The sequence below is a fragment of the Pleurodeles waltl genome, chromosome 1_2, assembly GCF_031143425.1.
Source record: "Pleurodeles waltl isolate 20211129_DDA chromosome 1_2, aPleWal1.hap1.20221129, whole genome shotgun sequence".
Classification (NCBI taxonomy): Eukaryota; Metazoa; Chordata; class Amphibia; order Caudata; family Salamandridae; genus Pleurodeles; species Pleurodeles waltl.
In genome coordinates this window covers 472,882,270-472,888,596 of record NC_090437.1, presented here as the reverse complement: position 1 = coordinate 472,888,596, position 6,327 = coordinate 472,882,270, and the positions used below count along the sequence as shown (strand labels likewise).

At 43.6% G+C, this 6,327-nt stretch overlaps 1 protein-coding gene across 1 annotated transcript in view; it reads left to right on the top strand.

Moving 5' to 3' along the window:
- The first annotated feature begins 3,315 nt into the window (after positions 1–3,315).
- Positions 3,316–6,327, top strand: part of LOC138300976 (uncharacterized) — a 63,966-nt gene continuing 60,954 nt past the window's right edge. The window contains exon 1 of the mRNA XM_069240960.1: positions 3,316–3,443. The gene's annotated coding sequence lies outside the window, so the exon portion shown is untranslated. The remainder of the gene's footprint in view (positions 3,444–6,327) is intronic.

Below are 6,327 nucleotides of genomic sequence, written 5' to 3'. Positions count from 1 at the left end.
TCGGAAATAGCGATTTCTTAAAAATCGCTATTTGCGATTCGCAATGCCATTTCATGATACATCTGGCCCATAGACTGCAAAGCTTTGTTCTGTTTTAGAGAGATCGGATACTTTGGGGGAGGGTTAGGGATATTGGTGTGAGGAGTGAGGTTAGGACAGGTACCCTGGTAAGCAGAAGACAAGAGATACGAGGGTGTAGCAGGCGCAGTGGCACTGAGGCCCAGAAGCAGGAGGGAGCCACAGAACCCCGATCACTGCAGTATTTCACAGTTCAAACAGCTGGACCATTTTCTTCATTGGATTAGGATCCATGACACACTGGCAGATACCAAAACTCTTTGAAGTGAGACTTCTTAGTGTTTTTTTTTTTTTTAGTTTCATATTGCACCCGAATATTGTAACTTCTTACTAACCTACTGGCGGTATTGTGATGTGAGAACACAGTGCAGCTTTTTAAGACAGCAGTGGGCTTGGCAGACTAGTGGGAAGGGACCACCTGGACACTGATGGAGCCAGATCATTCCCGGGTGGCATAATAAAATGATGGGGGAGCCCTGCATAATGTGATGAGGGACCACTCCCATATCTCACAGATATTATTTGGGATGAATGGGGCCCTTTGAAGGGTTGGGGGCTCCTCTGTATCACATAAGCTACAGGGCCCTGTGTTATACCCTTCATCATTCCATTGTAAGCTTTAACCAATGTAGAAATATGCAGAATATAAGTGCCCTGGGACACCACACTAAAAATTTAAATTACAAATTGAAAATTCGAGTTCAGCAGTAAAAAGTCTGACACATTGTTATAAGTAGAATATACCAATTGTAATCAGCTCCTTTGGACTCTGATTTGCCGAAATGCACAGATCATGTAATTGAGTACCAGTGGTTGCCATTTGTAAGTAATTGTATGTTAGGGTGGTTGCTCAATTCTGGAAGAAGAAACGTAGGTTTTGATCACCAGCAGTAGTGGGAGCCAACTCGTATGAAAGGAGCAAACCCCCTAAAGTTGATGTAGGCCAATCTGTGGGCCAGTTGTAGGACTGTTGCTTGATGTGATGATGATTTACCTGGCATCTTGAATCTTGTAGGATAGGAGTTCTTCTGAACTAGACTATGGTTAATGTGTAGATTTCTGTTATGTTAACCTACTCTTGCTTACCTTTCTTGCTCCTTTTACTCACTAGTCTGAGGTGGTAGAAATGTGCTTTTTAACATTTCCATGTAATATTCTATCCCCGAACTCCTGTAGGACAGGAGCATTGCAACCCTGACAGGTGGCGAATTGAATGCCAATTCCAGCTCTTTCTAGGCCCATCAAATTTAGAAAGCTTTCTCATGTTTAATCTGAAGGTATCAGAAGCAATTGTTTGTGTGTAGGATGACAACTTCCCTCCATGTAATCGCAGATATTGCTTCCAATCCTACACTTTAAACTCACAAATCATTAGCATTTGTTGTTTATCTCATTAGTCTGACAGAAGCAAACTAAGACTACAACATACAAAATGCTTACTTCCCTTAACAACTACCCACCCCTAAACCCTAAAATCAAACTTACATCCCTTACCACTACCCAAGTCTACGCCCTAAAATTACCCTTAACTCAATTTACCTCTATCCACCCCTAAACCCTAGAGCCATCCTTGCCCCCTAATATACTTACTTAATTTACATATACTTACCATTTGTGGTAAAGGCATATGCATGATAAAAGCTTGTGTGGCGAAGACTTCTTTGTAAAGGCTTTGCATGGTAAAGACAGTATTGTAAAGGTGTTTTCCCAAGAAATATGAGCCATTTTGCGGTTAAAGTTATCTTCCTATAGAGTCAGCTACAACATCACTATAATGAACATAGGTATCTGGCTGTAGGCTGCAGTTGGTACTTACTGCTCATATAACCCATCTGTAAAGGGATACCGTATTACAGAGTGTATTCTATTGTTTGACAGTGGGGAAGAGGAGGGCCATACTAGTAATGACTTACATTTACAGTGACAACCTGTATTGGGTGCAGCATTATGCTGCCCCTCTGTCATCCTTGGGTGGATGCATATTGCGTATATGCTGGCTACCTGTAACCCCTTGAACCCTTTTACTCATTGGATTGCTTCTCTGTTGCTGCTAGATGGACCCAAAGCCAATGATCTACATATCTGTAACAAGCTCATGTCCATGCTATACATTCCTCTCACTCCTGCATGGAGCCATGCAGCTCTATGGCTGTCTGGAACAGGTGCACTCATTTGGATCCCTTGCCTTCACTGCTGATTGAGCTCAAGACTTTGGCTGGTTGGCTGACATGTATATATTACATGCTTGCTGGATGCTCGCCTGGGGGAATTATACAGAGGTAGATCAGGAATGTTGTTATCAAGAGCATGTTGTTTATCACTCATCTGTTGTAGCTAGGTGGGTCCTAAAGTGGCCTTCTCAATTAGATATTGTAAATTGTATGTATTCCATCTCTCACTCCTTTCTGCTATTATATCTCTAGTTAATTGCTATCAGGTTTCCCTGGTCTGCTGTGACTACTTTATAGCAGTCCTGTTTTTTTTTCTTAGATTTCTGGGACTTGTAGGTCTAGGTTTATATTGGGTTAAATAAGAATTCATGTTCCAGAATTCTAATTGCATGGACCTTGGAAACTTGGAAGCCATGCTAACTGCAGAGGAAAAAAAAGATTACAGCATCACTCAGATCACTCATACACAATACTTTAATACTCCCCATGTATTTCATGCTGCAATGCATCACTTTTTTTTTCCCTTGGAATTCTGGGATTTGTAGTCGTGTTTAACGGACTCGGTATAAAACCAGGACTAAAAGCCCCAGAATGTCAAGAAAGGGAATCGGACTGGTTTAACTAGTCACGCATGAACCTAAGAAACTTGACAGCCATGTAAATGCGACTGCTACTGTTTATTGAAGCTAAACGTACATGCTGCTGACATTATACAGAGTGTAGCGTTAGTGGTATAGCGTTAAAACGAGACAACGTTTCATCGAGTTTTGGTTTAAAAGCCAGGCTTGGACAACAATGTCAAGTGAGGCAACGAGAGTAAGATCATTTAACAATACACGAAAAGAAACAAACGAAATAACTATTATTCTGTCTCTTGTGAGCTCACATGTCGCTTAAGTGAACAGCAGCAGCTCGGCTTCCCGCCTCTAACACCTGCGGTACACGCTGAAGCTCACAGCCAGGAGCGGAGACCGTATCTTTGGCGCGCGGTAGTGGAAAGGTTAACACCCCCACCCACCGACGGCCGCACAGGACGTCTGTGGTGCGCAGCAGCTGAAGGGTTAAACCCCCGGGGGCCGCACCTGCAGCAGTAGGTGGAACAGGCTGAGCTCACTCGCAGAGGGAACCGCTGTGATAAGCAACAGGGCGGCTGCCGGTTTATACCAGAGTTGGAGGAGGGGACCCTGACTGCAGGTGAGACTTTCGTGCCTTGGAGTTATTTTGCCGCGACAGACTTTGCCTTCCTCTGTAGAAGAGCACGCGCTGCCCCTTTCTGAGTTCTTGGGCTGCAGCCGTGAGCATCACCAGTCCCGTGCAACGGCGTTTACACCGCCCGATGGGGCTGGCAGGGCCCGCGTGTCTCGGGCACTTCCTTGTTTGCTCTTTGTCTTGGGCTCTACCGGGGGATGGGGAATTTCCTTTCTAATGGCTTTAGGTTTAACAGAGAGGGCCAGCAAAGCCAGCCGGGGGCTACGTGGAGCTGAGAACTGACACGCGCCTTTACCTGTTGCTTACTTGGAGCCTGGACGTTATGGAGGCTGTTCCGGTACACGGCACTGATTTCTTGTGATCGTGTCTCTGTCATAGTCCTTTCCTTTGTGAGTGGCAGTGAAGACGAGGGGATCTCACTGTGAGCAGAATTAGTTTGTGGTCGTACTAACCTCAGGGAACCTCCGCTTATGTAAATAGTTCTGTTGAATGGCTAGTAAGCCTTTCTAAAACGGATCGGATTGCTGTAGAGATTACTTTGAAGTGGACCATATCATCTCACCACTCTGAGCCCCCACCCAAATTTACGAGAAAAATCGAACTTGGGGAAATGAGTGTAAGTATTAAAAAATCTGGAATATGTTCTACTTTGAATACACTCAGTGACTGGTGGAGTTCAAATTACGGCCCTTCGCGGGACTGGGTGAAGTAGAAGATGGGCAGAGTAGCTGGTCCCCCAGAGTGGGTAGTACGAGAGGTGAATAACATGGGGATCCGGGGAGATTGGTAGTAGTTTGCTGGTAAAGTTTCATTGAAGAGTGACTTTCCATTCACTGTCACCTAGTTGTGTTCTATTGGACTAGTTGGAAAATTTATATTCACCAAAATGTAATATAGTGGTAAATATATAAATATTGCACTAAGTAGCAATGTGCTGCAGTCTTGGGTCTACTATTTTACTAAAAACTGTTTGATCCTGGGCAAATCATATTCTCCTCGTGCCTCTGCCCACTGATCTGACAATTTGTCAGCACTTTAAAATTGGCTTAATGAGAAAAATAAAAATAAGGGACATACTCCTAGGACAGGCCCCTGTATGGGCATTCATCCAAGCGTTCAATGCTGTTTATCAGCCTCTGGCAGGATTTCAACTCAATAAATAACCCTGCTCCTGAAGCTGCATTGTGCAGGACCCGTTCCGTGCTGCAGGTGTCCACCACACCACACATTTTCACAGCTCGATATAGGTTGAAGAAGTACGAGTTGTTCGCCCTTTGAGAGGGCTAAAGGTAGTGGGTAACCAAAATGTGCAACAATGGGCGTCCTTCAGGGCGTATGTGTGGGAGAGGAGCCAGTACCCCAGGACAAACCTGTTAAATGTGATATAGTAGTTCACCTTAGTTGGTTGTTGGTGTCAGAGGTTATGGTATGATGCCCGGCGTGTACAGTCTGCACCTGCTGCTACCAGTTCAGCTTCCTGACACTCTAAGTGGCCAAAACGATTACAGGTGGAATGGGAATTTTGGTTGGAGAAGGGTGTGGCTGTAGTATGGATGCCGAATCTGGAGGAAGTAATTGAGGTGTGTAAGGGCCTGACATGGTGTGCCACGGTGAATTTGACAATGCTGGTATTCATGTTCCTATTTGTAGAGGGGGTCAGGGCAAACTTTGGGGCTCTGCATCTGCAGGGACCCTCAGCAAGCATTGGTGGACCACAAAGGTGCAAGGGTCTGGGGTCCTTGGTAAACAGAGGGCAAAATTAATCACCATATTTTAAAAATCAGTTCAATTTTGATCATGGGTAAGAAGAAAACATAATGTACTTGTGGGAAGTTTCACAATGTAATAATTATTACTCTACCTATCAGCAGAACCACTACAGATAAGCTTATGTTAACCTTTTAACAAGGTATTAAAAATATATATTTTTTGTTTTACAAACTTATATAGGCAGTGGTCTTCAAAGTCACTCGCAATGGGAGTTTTTTTGGCCAAACTAAAATAGCTATTACATAATGACATTTTTTTTTCGAAGTCCAGTTGTTTTCCGTATGCAACACATTAATTGCCTTTTCTGTTTAACAAAAAGACAGTAACTTGTTTTATGTAGCTCTGGCTACTACAGCTATTGAAGTTTTATAGTAGTATAAATATATACTCTTTAAAGTCAGGTAAAATAAACTTATTTTTACAACTCGCTGAAAGTCTCAAATGACCCTTTGGGATCTAAACTGATAGCCTGAACATTATTTGTAGACCCTGGATGGTGGCGCAACATTGCCATATAAATACAGATGTTCCGTCCGGTTCCTTAGACTACTTGATATGGCCGCAGGTGAACACTATTTCGTTTTGCTCCCAGGGGCATCTCTAGAAGTGAATTTAGGGCTAACGATAAAATAGGCAGGGACAACTACAAAACAAAGGTGAATTTCAAAGTGTGCATGTATTTGATGTGTACAAAGTCAGGTTTAAGAATTTTAAGCAAACAACACTGCTTTGGACACATTCAATAGTTGTGATGGTGCCCGAGGGGGAGGGAAGCATAAATGGAAGTGAGGCAAGAATCCTATCTGTCCTCTAGTGTCACCAGTGTTTGGGACTACTAGCTCTTCAGTTAATATGCTTGGTCCTACTGACTGTATGTACATGTTACAGAGAACTTTATTGTATGACACCAAGGCAATCTTCACGAATTGTGAAAGAGGTCACCTCTCCAGCAGCGGTCTCCACCAGCATGCTTCTCTCACAGAACTCTGTACCTAGCTGTCCCTCTCCTTCAGCAGCAATATCACCAGCATCTGCCACAACTTTGAGCCCTAATTGAACCTATTCCTACCCATCAAAACTAACACACATAGGATATCCC